Source organism: Aphidius gifuensis, linkage group LG2 (genome assembly GCF_014905175.1).
Source record: "Aphidius gifuensis isolate YNYX2018 linkage group LG2, ASM1490517v1, whole genome shotgun sequence".
NCBI classification, from domain to species: Eukaryota; Metazoa; Arthropoda; class Insecta; order Hymenoptera; family Braconidae; genus Aphidius; species Aphidius gifuensis.
Window position 1 is genome coordinate 18,889,062 of NC_057789.1, and position 18,572 is coordinate 18,907,633.

The window sequence follows — 18,572 nt, forward strand, 5'->3', positions numbered from 1 at the left end:
TGAAAATATTTCATAAATAAATTAAATATTTTTCACATTATTGCCTCTGTGCCAGTGAGGCAAGATATTTGTCTATTATTTTCTTTACAGTTTACTCAATAGTATTTATAACCATTGAATTCCATATTAAATTAACTTAGCCACTATTTTAAATATATCGATTTATTGAATGTATCGAACGTATAACGTGTATGTGTATGTGAGCGAATGAAAATAAATGTGTCGACAGCGTCAGCCAATAGAATCACGAATAAAGCGGCGTCAAATGAAGTTAGCTATTAGTACCTTGTTCTTTTTAATATAGGAATATGTGTCTCGCCTTAGTGACCACCAAAGAAGACCGAAATGCACAAGTGCAAATGCAAAAACGACAGTTGCGTGTGCACAGTTGCTCAACAGGTAGAGCCAACGCTCAACAGATGTAACCGGTTTTGTAGTCTATAATTACAGTTTTATGGTATAGTCTGACGTTTCTCTTCCCTATACTATACTATACTATACCATGTTAACTTAACTGTTGACTACAAAACCGGCCCTATTTTATATATTTGATAATTCAATAATATATATATTTTATATGTATTATTAATATTAATTGATTAAAGTGTAGTGTATATTAAATTAACTTAAACTACTAAAACTTTGAAACAACTTTCGACGCGCGACTTCAAAATGATGAATCGATATAAATCGATATGTGTTGTGTGTATGTATGGGTAAGCCAACGTGAGCCAATGAAATGACGAATAAAGGTGTGACACGTGAAGTTAGCTATTAGTACCTTGTTCTTTTTATATAGGATAATGTGGTGTTTTCACACCCCGCTCGGCAAGTAAAAAGTAAACAAGAAGAAGAGAGCAATGTTGCCGGATCGCAATTCTGTCATGTCCTCTCGTTGCGAGAAAGACGAAAATTTCAAAATTTAACATTAAGTATCTTTAAAAATCAACGTCAGAAAAAATTTAAATTTTTTTATCGTATTTGTCTTGCCGAGCACTACAATTTGAAAATTTTTTAGTGAAAAACGAACTCGTTGAAAATAAAAATGTACGGTATATCAACTTATAGTCATATCCTCGCGTATAAAAGTTGTCAACTTTAACATTAATTATCTCAAAAAAACGACGTCATAAAAAATTGAAAAAGATTGAGAGTATAGATATTTATTTCATTTGAAAAATGAGCCAAAAAAAAAAAAAATTGAGTGACCATTTAATTATTCATAAGCAACCTTAAGCTTATGGAAAAAATGAAAAGATCTTCTTAGATATAATAATATATCAGGAGATCTCAGGATAACTTGATATCAAAACATATCGAGAGATAACTTAATATATCGATTATGGCGCTATCTTTTAATATCGAAGAAGATATCATAATATATTTAGATATATCACAATATATATTTAGATATATCATAATATATTTAAATATATCATAAAATTAGAAAATTTTAATATATCATAATATATTCAGATGTATCATAATATATTTAGATATATCATAATATTTTTAGATAAATCATAATATATTTAGACATATCACGGGAAAATTTTAATAAAGAAAAAATACTCTTTAATTGTTTAAAACAATTTATTTTTATTATTTATATATTTATAACGATTTATTTGATTATTATTGACCGAAAAAGTGCACCATAAATACTCGACGTCACCAGGACTTGAACACGGTATCTCGATGTTGAAACTCCAGAGTCTCACTTACTTAACCATGGCAGAAACAATTAAAGACGACGAAAAAATGTTCTACTTAAATATACATTATAATCATGGCAATCCAAGAATTAACTGACACTTAGCCAATATATAAATTTTATTGGTTTCATATACCCCGGAATGTATTTTCATAATTTATGAAAAAAAATTTTACGGAGGCTATAAGAGCCGAAAAGGCTCAGCCGTAGTTCATAACTTCGGAACAAATTGTTTTAATGACTTAGGATTTGGCCTAAAAAAAGCGTCTCTGAAAATTCTATTGCCCCTAATAAAAAAAAGGCATTATCTATTCGGTCTTTTTTCATTTTCTCCAAAAAATGAAAAAAAAAAATTTTTTTTTTTTTTTTTCACGAAAAATACCCCGAGTGGAAATCTGTTCAGAATAGCTTGATTTGCTCCCAATCCTGATCAATACTTGATCAATGTTGCCTTAACTCAGGAAACCTGATCAAGTTTTGATCAAGATTTGATCAAGATGCTTTATTAAGGACAACCTGCTCAAGATAAGATCAAGAAAACTTTAACTCGTCTGTGATAAGGCAGTCTTGTTCCAAACTTGATCAAGAAAGTAGTGTACATGTGACAGTTCTGGCTCACCCCCCGCTGTGCCACCCCCCCTCCCCCCCCGCGAAACCCGCGACCCCCTGCTGTGATCCGCGGTTGATTTCGCGGAATCCGCGGATATCGCCCCAGGGGGTCCGCGAATTAATTTAATTGGGTCAAATCTCTCCGGGGGGTCCTCGAATTAATTAATTAGGTCAATTAATTAATTAATTAGGTCAAATCACCGCAGGGGGTCCTTGAATTAATTAATTAGGTTAATTAATTAATTAATTAGGTCAGATCGCCACAGGGGGTCCTCTAATTGATTAATTAGGTCAAATCGCCATGGGGGGTTCGATTTTTTGTAAGACGCCATATTGGTTTTTCTATAAGACGCCATATTGGTTTTTTCTAAAAGACGCCATTTTAAATTTTTGAAATTTTGAAATTCCCGGGTCCCATTTTTCATACGACGCCATATTGTTTTTTTCCGTCTGTCGCCATATTGGATTTTTTTTTTCAACGCCATATTGGTTTTTTCGCAAGACGTCATATTACATTTCGTTATTACCAAAGGTAATTATTATTATTATATTATAATATATTATTATTTATCATCAATAACAATAATAATTTAATAACGTTTATAATATTTTCATAATATTTTTAAAATTCCCACAAAAAGTAGGTAATGTATTTCCCGTTTTTATCATATGATATCTTCAGTAGTGCGCTGCAGTTCCGTTTTGTCAGCGCTCTATGTTTTCCCAAATTTCCCACAATTTTCTTAAAGTTTGGTTCGTCACGGAATGAGGTTGTTTGATAATACTTTTAAAGGAAAATACAAAATGAACTGTGGAAGAGTTAATAGAAGAAATAATAGAAGGGTAAGTAATTTATTTTATTTTTTATTCATTTTATTTTATTTATTTTTATTTAATAAATTAGTTGTATGGCTTTTTTTATATTATTCTTTGCAAAACACGTGTGTGCAATCGAGAGATTTACCCACGTGTTTTGCAAAGAGTAAAATATATATAATATTTATAATAAAAAAAAGCCACAACACTAATTTATTAAATAAATTAAAAGAAAATGCAATAAACATAAATTAATATGAAAAACAAAAAAAGATTGATGAGAACACGTGTTTGCATGATGCAATTATTCAAGCACGTTTTCTAACCTTTTTGTTTTTCTTATCAATTTTATTATATTTTCTTTTTATTTTATTCTATTAATTCTATTTTATTCATTTATTAAATAAATAAAAAATAAACAAAATAAAATTAATAGAATAAAATAAAAAGAAAATATAATAAAATTGATAAGAAAAACAAAAAGGTTAGAAAACTTGAATAATACATCAAATACTCATCAATCTTTTTTGTTTTATTATTAATTTTATTGTATTTCTTTGATTATATTATATTATTTTTTTTCAGCGTGTAGGTCTTTGGGAAAGACTCCTGGAACGGAATTTGTGGGTCCGATACCACGCAATGTCTAGGTTAGAGCAGGAGGAGCTGGAGGAGAGGTCATCCAGAGAAGCCACCGTCCCCGTTGCCGCTAACCAAGGTAATTTTTTATATTTTAATATTTTTTATTTTAATATTTTTTTATTTTTTAATTATTTTATTAATTTTTATTTTTTTTACAGATAACACTGGTGATGATGACCCAGCTGCCAGGTTAGAGCAAGAGGAGCTGGAGCAGAGGTTATCTGGAGAATCCACCGTCCCTGTTGCAGATAACCCAGGTAATTTTTAATATTTTTCATTTTTATATATATTATATTTTTTTTATTTTCAATTATTTTATTAATTTTTAATAGCCCAATTTTGCTCCTAAAAAAAAAAAAAAAAAAAAAAAAAGGACATCTACCGGGAATAAAATACAAGGCTAATTTATCTATTTTTTTTTTTTTTTTTTCCGGTAGATGTCCTTTTTTGACTTGTATTTTCTTTATCGTTTTTACAGATTATACCTGTCATCGACTTGGTGAGTGATGATAATGATGATGATGATGATGAACCAATTTATTGTAAGTATTTTTTTTTTCTGATGATTTTTTTTTTTTTTTTTCTTTCAGTATTTTTCATTGTTGTTTTTTTCTTTTACAGTAACCAGGGATACTCGTGAGCAGTAATATGATGACGATGATGATGATGATGATGCTTATACGGTTATTCTCGAACCGGAGGAGATGACTAGGCGGTTAGAAAATGTAGATTACTATAATTGTAGCTACATACCACGTGTACTTTCGCGAAGAGGTAGAATTTGCGGAAGTCCAATGTGGACAAAAGACTTCATTTTTTATTAAAAAAATAAATTAATTGAATTGATTTGAAATATTTTTTGTTTTTTTTTTTTTTTCATATGAAATTTTTATTGCTTATCTCTCTTGTAATTATTATTTTTATATTGATTCGTTTTTTTTATTTATTTGATTTAAAATATTTTTTGTTTTTTTTTTTTTTTTTTTCATATGAAATTTTTATTGCTTATCTCTTGTAATTATTATTTTTATATTGATTCGTTTTTTGATTTGAAATATTTTTTCATATGAAATTTTTATTGGTTAGAATCATTTTGCCTTAGCTATATATATTTTCTAAACTTTTTTTTTTTTTGGTTTCATTCTCAGAGTATCGCTAGTAGTTAATAAAAAATGTGATGAAGTCGCTAGTAGTCAATAAAATGAAATAGTGGCGCTAGTGTGATGATGTCGCTAGTGGTCATCAAAAAGTGGGGATAAAGCTATATAAATATCAGTCCATCTAACTCATTCTTTCAACACATTTCATTGTGATCTGCTGCCAAGACGAAATAGTCATATAAAAATATCAGGTAAGTCTTAACCACAATTTAATAACCAATATTTATTTTTATAATCCTTAGATATTTTATAAAATTTCTCAATAAACTATCCTTAGACTTTCACTAGCTATCAATCTACTTAAATACTTTTTTTGTAATCCATCATTATCTCATCAATTTTTGAGTAATTTTGAAAAGTTTTAAGTCAATTATTCTTAGATTTTCACTAGCTAACAATTTACATAAATATTTTCTTTTGCACCAGGTTAATATTTTTCTATAAAAATAACCTCAAAAAAAATTTTTTTTTTTTTTTTTTGGTAATCCATCATTATCTTGTCAATTTTTGATTAATATTTAAAAGTTTCAAGTTAATTATTTTCAGATTTTCAATAGCTATCAATCTACATAAATATTTCTTGCACTAGGTTAATATTTTTTTATAAAAAAATAACCTCAAAATAATTTTTTTGGTAATCCATCATTATCTTTACAATTTTTGAATATTTTTTGAAATTTTTTAAGTCAATTATCCATAGATTTTCGCTTTCAATGATTCTACATTAATATTTTTTGATTTTTAGGTTCACCAAACAAATATTAAAATAAAAAATTCGAATAAAATGGATTTAAATGCACAATGCAGACTACGTCGAGAAGAATATCGAATAATAGTTGAACGTTTACACGAGGCTCCAGATCACAATCAAATCAATTCTACAATTATTTCTTTACGCAGAGATATTGCAAATTATAACAGATCATGTGCAAGTCTGTCAGGTGCTCATAAAAAATGCACTCAAGCAACAGTGGCAATACTGACAACTTATTTATTAAGATTACAAAGTTTGCAAGTACAAGGTGCAGGTGTATCTTCAACAGTTGATATATCAAACGCTTCTACTGAAAAATACATTGAATGGCAAGACTTAGAAAATGTATTCAGAAACAGGATGAAGACAAGTATTATAATTAATTTAAAACATAAAGATGTAAAAGACTTTCTTTCTGATGCTAAAGAAATGTTAATTAATCAGTTAGGTCTTATTTTACAAGATAAAAATGCACTCAAAGTCAATACTGTATTAGCTTTAAACTATGAAATCGAAAAACCTTCAGATAATAGTGTAGAAGTTGAAACAAAATATTTCAGTGAAGGCAGTTTTGAGGTTTTACAATCATCGGATCTGAGCCAACTATTCAAAGAAAATTTTGAACATTTTATAGAAGATGTTGAGGAAGCTGAATTAAATGGATCTGGTTGGAAACTGCAGGAAATCCTCCATCTTGAAATCCAAATAAATGATTACATACCACTGCAAGGTGGTAATTCATCTTTCGTTGAAATGCCACCATGGATACTGAAAACTCACTCAGTTGTAAACGTCAAAAATTCTGATAATTTTTGTTTTGTATGGTCAGTTTTAGCATGTTTATATAAAGCGTCTTACCATAGTGAGCGTGTGAGTCATTATACAAAACATGTTGATGAATTAAATTGCGATGGAATAACTTTCCCGATAACATGGGAAAAAATCAAGGTTTTCGAAAAACAAAATAAGTTAAAAATTAATATTTATGGTATAGATGATGATGATGATTATGATGATGACGATGACAGTGATGATGATGATAATGATGATGAGAAAAGAAATAAAAAACGTAGAAAAGAAAGGGTTGTACCATATTATATAAGCAAAAATGAATCAGATAAGGAAACGATTCATCTTTTAATGGTTGAGAGAGAAGTAGAAGTGGAAGACGATTATGATGATGATGATGATGATATTGTTGTTGTTAATAATTTCAATTCACGAAAAAATTTGGCACATTATCATTTTGCATGGATTAAAAACTTATCGAGATTAGTGAGCTCACAAATTTCTAAACATAATGGGAAGAAAATAATTTGTGATCGTTGCTTATGTCATTTTCAATCGCAAAAATCACGGGATAATCATGAAAAACTTTGCAGTGAAAAATGTAAAAGTGCAATGAGATTACCGACTGCAAAAAATAATATTTTACAATTTAAAAGTTATAAACATCAATTAACGGTACCGTTTATAATTTATGGTGATTTAGAATGTTTATTGAAAAAAGTGCAGAGTGAAGAACTTGAAAAAAATCAAATTTATCAAAAACATGTTCCAAGTAGTGCAGCATATTATTTAAAGTGTAGTTATGATGACTCACTTTCCAAGTTCAATCTTCATAGAGGTAAAAATTCAATTGAATGGTTTATTACAGAGCTTGAACAAATTGCTCATCAAGTCAATAAAATAATAGATAATAGTAAACCAATGTCTCTCACACGAGATGAAGAATTACAATTTTTAAATGCTAAAAAATGTCATATTTGTGATAAAAATTTCATGAAAAATGACGTAAGAGTAAGAGATCATTCTCATTGGACCTCAGAATACCGAGGTGCCGCCCATCAAATATGCAATATTAATTATCAAGAATCATGTATCATTCCTGTAGTATTTCACAATCTCACAGGCTATGATGCACATTTCATCATCAAAAAACTTAAAAACCAGTTCCGAGGTAAAATTGATATACTTGGAATCAACAAAGAAAGGTATATTTCATTCACAAAATCTGTCAAAGGTACCCGCATAAAATTCAGATTCATCGACTCGTATAGATTTATGGCTAGTTCCATAGATTCATTATCAAATAATCTAGATAATAATAAAAAATCAATAACGAAAAGTCTCTGTAAAAATGATGATGAATTCAATTTAATTACAAAGAAGGGAGTATTTCCATATGATTATCTTGATGAATGGGAAAAATTTGATGATACAACACTTCCATCGAAAGATCAATTTTATTCAAAATTGAATGAAGAAAATATTTCAGATGAAGCATATGCACATGCTCTAAATGTTTGGCAAAAGTTCAATATAAAAACACTTGGGGAATATTCTGATTTATATTTACAAACTGATGTTGCCCTTTTAGCTGATGTTTTTGAAAGCTTCAGAGCTGATTGTTTAAATACATATAAGTTAGATCCAGCACATTATTATACACTACCTGGACTTAGTTTTAGTGCAATGTTGAGATATACTCAGATTGAACTAGAATTGTTGACAGATCCTGAAATGATGTTGTTCATTGAGCAAGGTATAAGAGGTGGTTTATCACAAGTCTCAAATCGATATGGAAAAGCAAATAATCGATATATGGGCAGTGAATATAATCCAGAGGAAGAAGAGTCATTTTTAATGTACTTTGATTTAAATAATATGTATGGAGCAGCAATGAGAGAATATCTTCCAACTTGTAAATTTGAATGGATTAATAATTTTGATATTTCAATATTAAATTCAACTGCTGATAACTCAAAATATGGATACATTCTTGAAGTTGATTTAGATTATCCTGCAAGTTTGCATCATCATCATAAAGATTTTCCTTTAGCACCAGTACGCGAAAAACCACCTCTAGAAACCAGTAAAACTCCAAAACTACTGGCAACTCTAGATAATAAAAAAAATTATGTTATCCATTACCGGAATTTAAAACAATATTGTTCGTTGGGGATGATTATTACTAAAGTTCATCGTGTTTTAAAATTTGAACAAAGTGCATGGCTTCAATCTTATATTGATCTTAATACAGAGTTACGAAAAAAAGCACGTAGTGCATTTGAAAAAGATCTTAGAAAATTATTCATTAATGCAATTTATGGTAAAACTCTAGAGTCTGTAAGAACTCGTAAATCCATAAAACTTGTAGAAAAATATGGTGGTAGAGGTGGAGCAAGATTTTATATCTCAAAGCCAAACTTTCACAGTCATTTAATCATTGACGATCTTGTAATAATTGAGATGAAACCAACAAGTATACTTTTCAATAAACCAATTTATCTTGGATTTTCTATTTTGGAAATGTCAAAAACATATATGTATGATTTCCATTATAATTTCATAAAACCAAAATATGAAGATAAAGTCAAGTATTTATATGGTGATACTGATTCTGCTGTTTACCACATATTTAGTCATAATCCATACGATTTAATACGTAATAATCCTGATAAATTTGATACATCTGATTATCCAGAAAATAATCAATATGGAATTCAATTAAAAAATAAAAAAGTTATTGGTATTATGAAAGATGAGAATAATGGAAAAATAATGAAAGAATTCATTGGTTTACGAAGTAAATTATACTCTTATGTTATAGCAGATGAAAATAATTCATTAAAAAAACGTGTTCATATGAGAGCAAAGGGCGTCAAAAGATCAACTGTAAGACAAATAACTTTCGATGATTATAAAAATTGTTTAATTAATCATGTTATTTTAAAAAAGCAACAAAATATTATAAGATCACATAAACATGAAGTAACAACAAGAACAATTGAAAAAATTGCTCTCAGTTGGCAAGATGATAAACGACAGTTAACTAATGGTGAAACTGACACTCTGCCTTGGGGATATATACCTGTTGAACGAATGTGTTTGAGTAAAAGTATATTTAAAAGAAAATATGAATGATGTAAATAAAAGTTGTATAAATGTATATAATAAAAATTATTGTTAGAAAATAAATACACGTTGCTTTTTTTTATTTATTAGTTTATTGATTATCTATCCATTGATTATGACTATTGTCAAATCCAAGATATTTTACATACATCTGATTTCCTCGTCTTTTCAAAACTTTTTCAATCAAATAAATGTCAGAATGTCGAACTTTTTGTAGCTCTTCAGTATAAAAGCTTCCTTGTATTGGATTTCCTTGATAGTCTTTAAGCTTATACGTTACAGGTGATGTTTTATTAATTTTAGTAATTGTGAATATTTCGTTTGTCCAATTTGGTTTATATCCTTTATCAAAGACATGCTTATATTTACTTATTCTTACATGTTGATTTAATTTAAATTTGATTTTAACATGACAATGATTTAAACTTTTAAATACAGTTTGTTTTAATATTTTAATATTTTTACCAACAACTTCAACTGGTTTCATTTTAATTGTGCGATGTTTTGTATTATTATATTTTTTATTAATTCTGGCAGCAATTTCAACCATTTATAATTTCCTTGCATGCTAAATTCAAAAAACATTTTGTTTTTTAGTGTTCGATTGAATCGTTCAACTATTGATGCTTTTAAATGAGTAAATGTTGAATACATATGAACATTATATTTTTTTAACATTGTTTTGAATGTTGAATTATAAAATTCTTTTCCTTGATCCACATGAAGATTTTTGCATATTCGACCTTTTTTGAATATTGATTCCATTGCTGCTGTTACCTCTGTTCCAGTTTTATTTTTGAGTCCAACAGCCCAGCTGAATTTTGAGAAAATATCAATGACTGTTAAAATATAATTATATCCAGAATTGATCTTTGAATGTTCAATCATTTCAACAAGATCAGCTTGCCACGTTTCATCCTTATCACGAATATCAACTTTACGTCGTAAAAAATTTTTTCTTGCTGGAGCGTGTAACTCACGCACAACGTCTCTTTTATAATCAGTCATAGTTCACTGACGGATGTATACAGACTGATTTTTTTATATTAATATATTAATATATTAATCCACATTCTCTCAACTCTTCAATAATTGACATGATCTCATTATCATGATTCGGATTACCAGCTGTTCTTGATGCTACTAATAATCGTAATCGATCAACAAGTTCATTCGGATCGTCCCAATAGATATAATTGACTCTAGTTGGATTATTTTTCTAAGAGTCATAACCGTTGGTAATAATCCAGTACCATAATGCTCATTATTAACATTCTTATGAGGTGCAATAAAATCAATGTATTTCCGAGATGCTGAATTTTTTATTGGCATATTAGATCTATGATATTGATGATGTGCATTTGTATTATTAATAATTTCATTATAATTTTTTTCATCAATATCAGTAATAGTTCTTCTGTCTGGTGATTTCATAAATAATAATTCCATTAATCCAGGTGTTATTTTGTATGGTGTATCAAAAATATTTAATTCATCATCGTTAAAGAAAATTTTCGCATTTCCAATTTTGTAGTCAGATTTTACTTTTTTTACACCATAATCTTTATCCCACTGTATACTATTGATTTTTCCTAAGTAATCATCTATTAAATCTTTATTTGATTCTTCCACAAATGTTTCCTCACCTTCATCAGCAGTATCATATTCAGCTTCTTGTTCATAAACTGATTCTTCAATATCAGAAGTACTAAAATTGTCCTCATGTGTTGAATTATTTTTTTTATCATTCGTATTTTTTTCATCTGGAAATGATTTATCATCATCAATTAATGATTTTTTGCTAACCGTTGTTGTTGGCAGTTGTGCAGCTAATTTGTTGAGCGGTGTGACAACAGGTTTAAGATATTCATTTGCAGCATCTGATATATTTTCTTTCCCTAATTTTATCAATTGATATTTTTTCCGAATAACGTCTTGTACTTTTTCAATTTCACTTAAAAATTTTGTTTCATCAACTAGTTCTTGCTCACAAAGAGGCATGTTGATCCTTTGCGATTTTACAATTAACTGAGAAAATTTAACGAATTGTTTTGTTATTTATAGTTATAAAGCAGTCAAAATTATTTCTATATCTCCCTTTATCTATATCTCTATCTTTATCGATACACAGGAAGCAATATTTTTCTTTCCAACAATCCACACACATCTGACGGAATTTACTATACTCCATATCAATATTAACGTGATCGTGATGTATATGCTTTAAATTTGTATCATCTTGTGGGAAGACTATTAAAAAATTGATATTATCACGTATTAAATGTTTTGGTATTCGTGCATATGATTGACATAAATAAAAAGAATCAACAGCTTTGTGCCTCCCCATACAAAAAAATGCTTTTATATGATCCTGCTTTTCAGTTGCAACATCATCAAATATAAACAAAGAATTTGGTTTTGCTTCGTCAACTGGTACAACTTGATCGTTGTCTGAAAATTTATAATAATTTATTTCTTCAAGTGGTTCTAGTAACTTTTCTAAATATTGATATTTCGGTTGGTATAATGATTTACTGTAAATATAAATATTTGCAAATCGTAAACCATTTGGATCAACAATTAAACTCATTAAAGCGTTCGTTTTACCACAATTACTTCCTCCAATTATCGCACATCTTATTGTATTCGGTAGTAAATCACCATGACGTTTTTCTATTAAACCATTACCACTTTTTGATGTAATTATATCAAAGTTTATAACTGGTAATTTTAGAGCTTGTTTCTGGTATTCCATCGTGATGAGCACTGAGCTCAAATCATATAAATTCAACCGTTTTATACCAAAGCGAATCAGTCTGTTATAAGCTATGATTGAGCATACATCAAAAAAGAAAAAGAACAAAAAACGTTGTGGAAAAGGAATACTCAATAAAATAATCAACAAGTTACCATTCGAACTCCATCTGCCTGGTTATTCATATTGTGGACCAGGTACCAAGTTAGAAAAACGTTTAGCAAGAGGAGATCCAGGAATTAATCCTTTGGACGCAGCCTGTAAAAATCACGATATTGCATATTCGAAAAATCGCAACGATATCAAGGCAAGAAACGCAGCTGATGATATTTTAGCTCGTGAAGCAGCTAAACGTATTTTTTCTAAAGACGCAAGTTTAAGTGAGAGAGCAGCAGCTACATTCGTTACTGGAGCAATGAAAGTAAAATCAAAATTTGGTATGGGTTGTGTTAATGAAAAAGAAAAGAAATGTACGAGAAAAAACCATTATCTTCGTTGAAAATAGAAAAATAAAAAAAAGACTGGAGGAAAATTAATAAAAAATAAAAAACGTGCAGTTAAAAAAAAGAAAATAACAAAAAAGAAAATATCATTTTCAAAAATCGTACAAGCAGCAAAACAAGCAATGAAGGGATCAAATAATTCATCAGTTGCAATTAAATCAGCAATAAACGGTGCGAGAGCAGCTATTAAAAAAAATGGTGGCAAGAAAGCTATTACAGTACCTAGAGTTTTACCAGTTGCTAAACATATCGGTGGTGCACTACCACTTTTAATCCCGATTTTCTCAGCTATATCAGCATTGGGTGGATTAGTTGGTGGAGCATCTGGTGTTGTCAAAGCTATCAATGCAGTAAAGACAAGTAAAGAACAATTAAATGAAAATAAGCGACACAATAAAATGATGGAATCAATTGCAATAGGAAAAGGACTTTATTTAACACCACATAAAAGCGGTATGGGACTTTATCTCTCTCCAAAAAACTTCAACTGATGCTACCACAAAGAGCTTTAACTGACGGTGATTTATTAAAATTTGCTAAACAATCAAAAATTGCTAATTTCGTGGAGTTTTTATGCGAAATGATATGCCAAAAGATGGACCTTGGAAACAAGAGTGTGGAATCATTAATTTAGATGATAAAAGGAATCCTGGAACACATTGGGTAGCATATAAAAAACTCAATAAAAATTCAGCAATATACTTTGATAGTTTTGGCAACTTACAGCCACCGAAAGATCTTGTCAGTTATCTTAATGTTGGTAGCATCAATTATAATCATAAACGTTATCAAGATTGGAATACGTATAATTGTGGACATTTATGTCTCGCATTTCTCACAGGAAAACTATAAAAGCAGAAGAAAAGAAAATTTCCAATCAGTTATTTATCAACCTTGACAATGAACGATACGTTTACTTTAACTCTCACCGGTAAATCTTCAGTCTTAGAAACTGATTACTTTCCACCCATACAATTATCAAGTGAAAAAAATTATTCATTAGCACTTATTTCATTTTTATCATTTAATTCATTACCAAATATCGATCATGAAAATAATATGATTACATATTTGAACAGTTATGATACAATTGAAATACCAACTGGAAGTTATGAAATAGATGATCTAGCTGCTTACTTAGAAAAATATAATATCAAAATTACATATAATAAAAATACTCTACATTCATATATTACAAGTGAAAGAGACATTGATTTTGTAAAACCAAAATCACCAGCACGTTTAAGGATTTACAATATTGAGTTCTAAAACAAAATATGAATCAAACTACCCGATTAATATTTTAAAAGTGAATACATTGAGAATCGAGTGCAACATTACAACAGGAGCTTACGTGAATCAACAAAAGTTCATACAATATATAACTTTTTCCTGCTGTACCACCTGGTTATAAAATAATTGAAGTACCAGCTAATCCAATCTATTTACTAATTACTGTTAAAACCATTGATCATTTACAATTAAAAATTGTTGATCAAAACGGAAAATTAGTGAATTTCCGTGGTGAAACAATAACCATTACGTTACACGTAAAATCATAGGAATGGGAATTTGCTTCAATTCACGCGCTATAAAACGTGGGGCATCGTATAAAAGCAGCACATCATGGACACCTCCAGTCAGTCTGAATCGAGCAGTCAAGAAGTTGACATCTCAGAATATAAATTACCTGCAGAGTCTAGGTCTAAAAGTAAAAAAAAATTTTGGAACTTTAATTGGATAAATATAACTTGTCTTAATTGTTTTACACGTCAAAATGAGTGATGAAAATATTTTCGATATAAACGCGCCAGTTCAATTTAACAATGAAATATCCAACTATGAGCTACATGCTCATCAGTCATTTGGATCAACCAGCTTCGATAATAGTGATGAAATAAGAATATCAATACAGAATCAAGATTTGTTTGTTCTACCATCAAAAAGCTACATACGTATGAGTGGAAAATTAACGCAAGAACGTGTTGCTGCAAATGCAGAAGATCCACTTGCTGATATTTATCCTTTAACGTTAGTAAATAATGCTATGTGTTTTTTGTTTGATGAAATGCGTTATGAATTAAATGGAGTTTTAATTGATAAATCAAAGAATGTTGGTATAACATCTACAATGAAAAATTATTTGTCATTAAGTTCAAGAATGAATTATGAAAATGCAGGGTGGATAAATCAAAATGGTATGAAATTGATAAATGATGATGGATATTTTGATATATGCGTTCCATTAAATATAATTTTTGGCTTTGCTGAAGATTATCAAAAAATAATTGTCAATGCGAAACATGAACTCATTATGATACGATCACGTTCAAATTTGAATGCGATTTTACAAAAATTGAATGGCTTGTACCGTATATAATGTTATCAAACAAAAATAAAATTGATATAATGAAATATATACAAAAAGATCCTGTCATTTCTATTGGATTTAGATCGTGGGACTTATATGAGTATCCATTGCTGCCACAAACAACTCATCATATATGGACAGTGAAAACTGCAACTCAACTGGAAAAGCCACGTTATGTTATTCTTGGTTTTCAATCAAATAGAAAAAATGATTGGCAAAAAGATGTAACACATTTTGATCATTGTAAAATAACAAATGTTAAACTTTATCTTAATTCTCATATTTTTCCATATGGGAATTTGAATCTAGATATTGAAAAAAATCAATTTGCTTTATTATATGATATGTATGCTAATTTTGCAGAGTCTTACTATGGCTCAAAAATAGATTTAGTAACAAAAGATAATTTTATTAAAAAATCTCCATTAATTGTTATTGATTGTAGTAAACAAAATGAGTTTTTGAAGACTGGTGCTGTAGATGTACGCTTGGAATTTGAATCAAAAGAAAATTTTCCTCAAGGAACGACAGCATATTGCTTAATTTTACATGATAAAATAATTGAATATAGACCAATAAGTGGAATAGTACATAAGTTAACATAAATTAATTGTAACCTATGGTTTTAATTAAATAAAAACAAACGAAAATAATTTGATTTAGTGTATTTATTTATTTATTTATTTATTTATTCACATTTCCTCATCATCATCGAAATCACGTAGATCATATGTACTATCATCTAATATTACATCTTGGTTATTTTCACCATCAAGAACCATGGTTAGTGTTCCTTTCTTGACAGCATTTTCTAGCTCCTTAAATTCTTGATCATCTTGATTGAAATGTGTAGCAAATCTTTTTGGTAGATATGCATAATTTTCATTGTTGATTTCAACTGTTAGCGCTGGACCATACTTTGATGTTGGAAATCTCGCTACTTTAGTAATTTTGTATACTACTTTCCTCTTTAAATCCTTCAAAGATTTGCGTTGGTTAGCTTTTTGAAGTTTCTTTGCTTTTGTAAAACCCATTTTTAATATCTGTAAATGGAAAAGTTATTTTGTAGTTAACAAAATAATTGAAAAACATTGAAAGTATTGATAAGTTAATAAAAATTTATAAATATATGGTTAAACTTACTTGTTGGTTTTTAAGACTGGGCGCACTACAGCTGATGGACTGAACGATGAGTGATGCTTAGTCTCTGTGCACGAGAATATATACTAAATCTCAGGTCCCCCACCAACGAAAAAGTTCCCTTTCCTCTTTTCACTAAGAGTGGGGGAACGTTGTGATTGGTTAATATTTTGTGGGAGAAGGAAAACCAGGTGATGCTCATCTCGACTAAAATTTTTTTCTTCTTAGAAAATAGTTTTTACTTTCTATTATTCTAATCTCTTAATCCTTTAATCTTTTTTCTGGAATTTATAACAATAGATGTGAAAAATATTCTTTTGAGAAAAGCTAATAATTCCTGTTTGAACATGTTTCAGTATATTTTCTAAAATTTAATCCATTGTTGTCAGATGATTCATCAATTTTTATAACAATGAAATCTAGTCAGTATTTTTTTTTCCTGTTCAAACATGTTAAAACTTGTTGAAACTTGTTTCTATTATTTTATTATACAAACTAAATCTTTTTTTATATCTTATATTTAAAGGAAGGAAGGATAATTCTAAAAGAATTAACAACTTTTAAAAAATTTGGTTTTGCATCATTTATTCATTAATAAAATTTAATTCTCCAATATCAGTTCCTTCTTTACATTTTAAACAATTTCTTTCATACATATTCCAACTTCATCTTCACAATCATTTTGTATTGATGTTTTTACATCGTTTTAATTTTGAAATTGTTGGATTTGAACGTTGTTCTACTGATAATTTTTCCCAAATTTCATCAATTTGATGTGATGCAAATTTTATAATAGCCATCACTGGAAGTGCAGCAATATCTTTTTGTGTCAAGTCAGTTATATTTTCAACTGCACAAAAATGTAAAATGGATTTTTCATGTTGGCTCTTGTTGAAAATTTTAATATACCAGTATTTGTATCTCTGTGCATTTTCATATGCACATTTGTAAGAACTGCATAAAGGATGTGAATTCACATGTCGTATTGCTGGATGTTCCATCTCTAATATTTTTATATCTGGACATCCCAACCGTTAAATGCATTTTTCTTATCTTCACCTTGATGACAAATAAATAATTAAACTTTCCAACTAATTCTTCAATGATTATTGTTGATACGTTATTATATTGATCACAACCAGCTTCCCAAGATATCCCATGATAATTGTTTTCACAATTATTCACAGTTTTTTTATATTCTTCTGTTAGATGTGATTTTTCACAAGGTGGTTTGAATATTTTTATAGTTGGTGAAGATCTTGAATTTATAGGTTGGATAACTAACTCTTTTACGACAAATGAACGTTGAGGGTCTTGAACTCCTTGAAAGCCAATGAATGGTGACAGTTTGTTTTAATATATTAACTCAACTCAACTCAACTGTATAGTGACCAGTTCTGAACTGATGATATTCCTTTATACCTCTGATATTCACCCCTTTTCCATCCCTTCCACTTCCTATTTACCCTCCACAACTTATTTTATAAACATCAAATAGATGATGAAATAAATACATTACATAACTCTGTAATTTGTCTTGATGATGCAAGAGCTAAGGTTCCAACCTATAAAATGATTGGTCCTCAGTTCGAACCATCATCAAGACAAATTTTTTTTTTTTAATTCCATCAACATTATTTTATTATAAAATGGAAAAAAAAAAAAAAAATATTCCTTCGAGCCGGATTCGAACCAGCGACCTCTGGATGTCTCTCATATTTTAATCAAACCAATTACAGTCCATCGCTTCTACCAACTGAGCTATCGAAGGCAATTTAGTTTTTCATTGAATAATATTTGAAGGAATATTCTTTTACCGACAGGGAATAGCATAATCTCTTGTTTGTTTCAGAGGATAGCGTGCCAAACTCTCATGCCAAAGGTCTGAGTTCAAATCCTGGTTAGGGAAAATATTTTTTTTCCATTAATAATAATAATAACATGAGATGGCGGCTTTAAAAACCAAAGATGACATTTAAAAAAATCCAATATGGCGTCTTGCGAAAAAAACCAATAGGGCGTTGAAAAAAAAAATCCAATATGGCGACAGACGGAAAAAAACAATATGGCGTCGTATGAAAAATGGGACCCGGGAATTTCAAAATTTCAAAAATTTAAAATGGCGTCTTTTAGAAAAAACCAATATGGCGTCTTATAGAAAAACCAATATGGCGTCTTACAAAAAATCGG

At 29.1% G+C, this 18,572-nt stretch overlaps 1 non-coding gene across 1 annotated transcript; it reads right to left on the bottom strand.

Moving 5' to 3' along the window:
- Positions 1 to 18,054: 18,054 nt before the first annotated feature.
- Positions 18,055 to 18,153, bottom strand: Trnay-gua. Its single transcript has 2 exons — positions 18,116 to 18,153; positions 18,055 to 18,090 (listed from the first exon to the last, which is right to left on the bottom strand). It is a non-coding gene; the product is annotated as a tRNA-Tyr (tRNA).
- Positions 18,154 to 18,572: the final 419 nt, after the last annotated feature.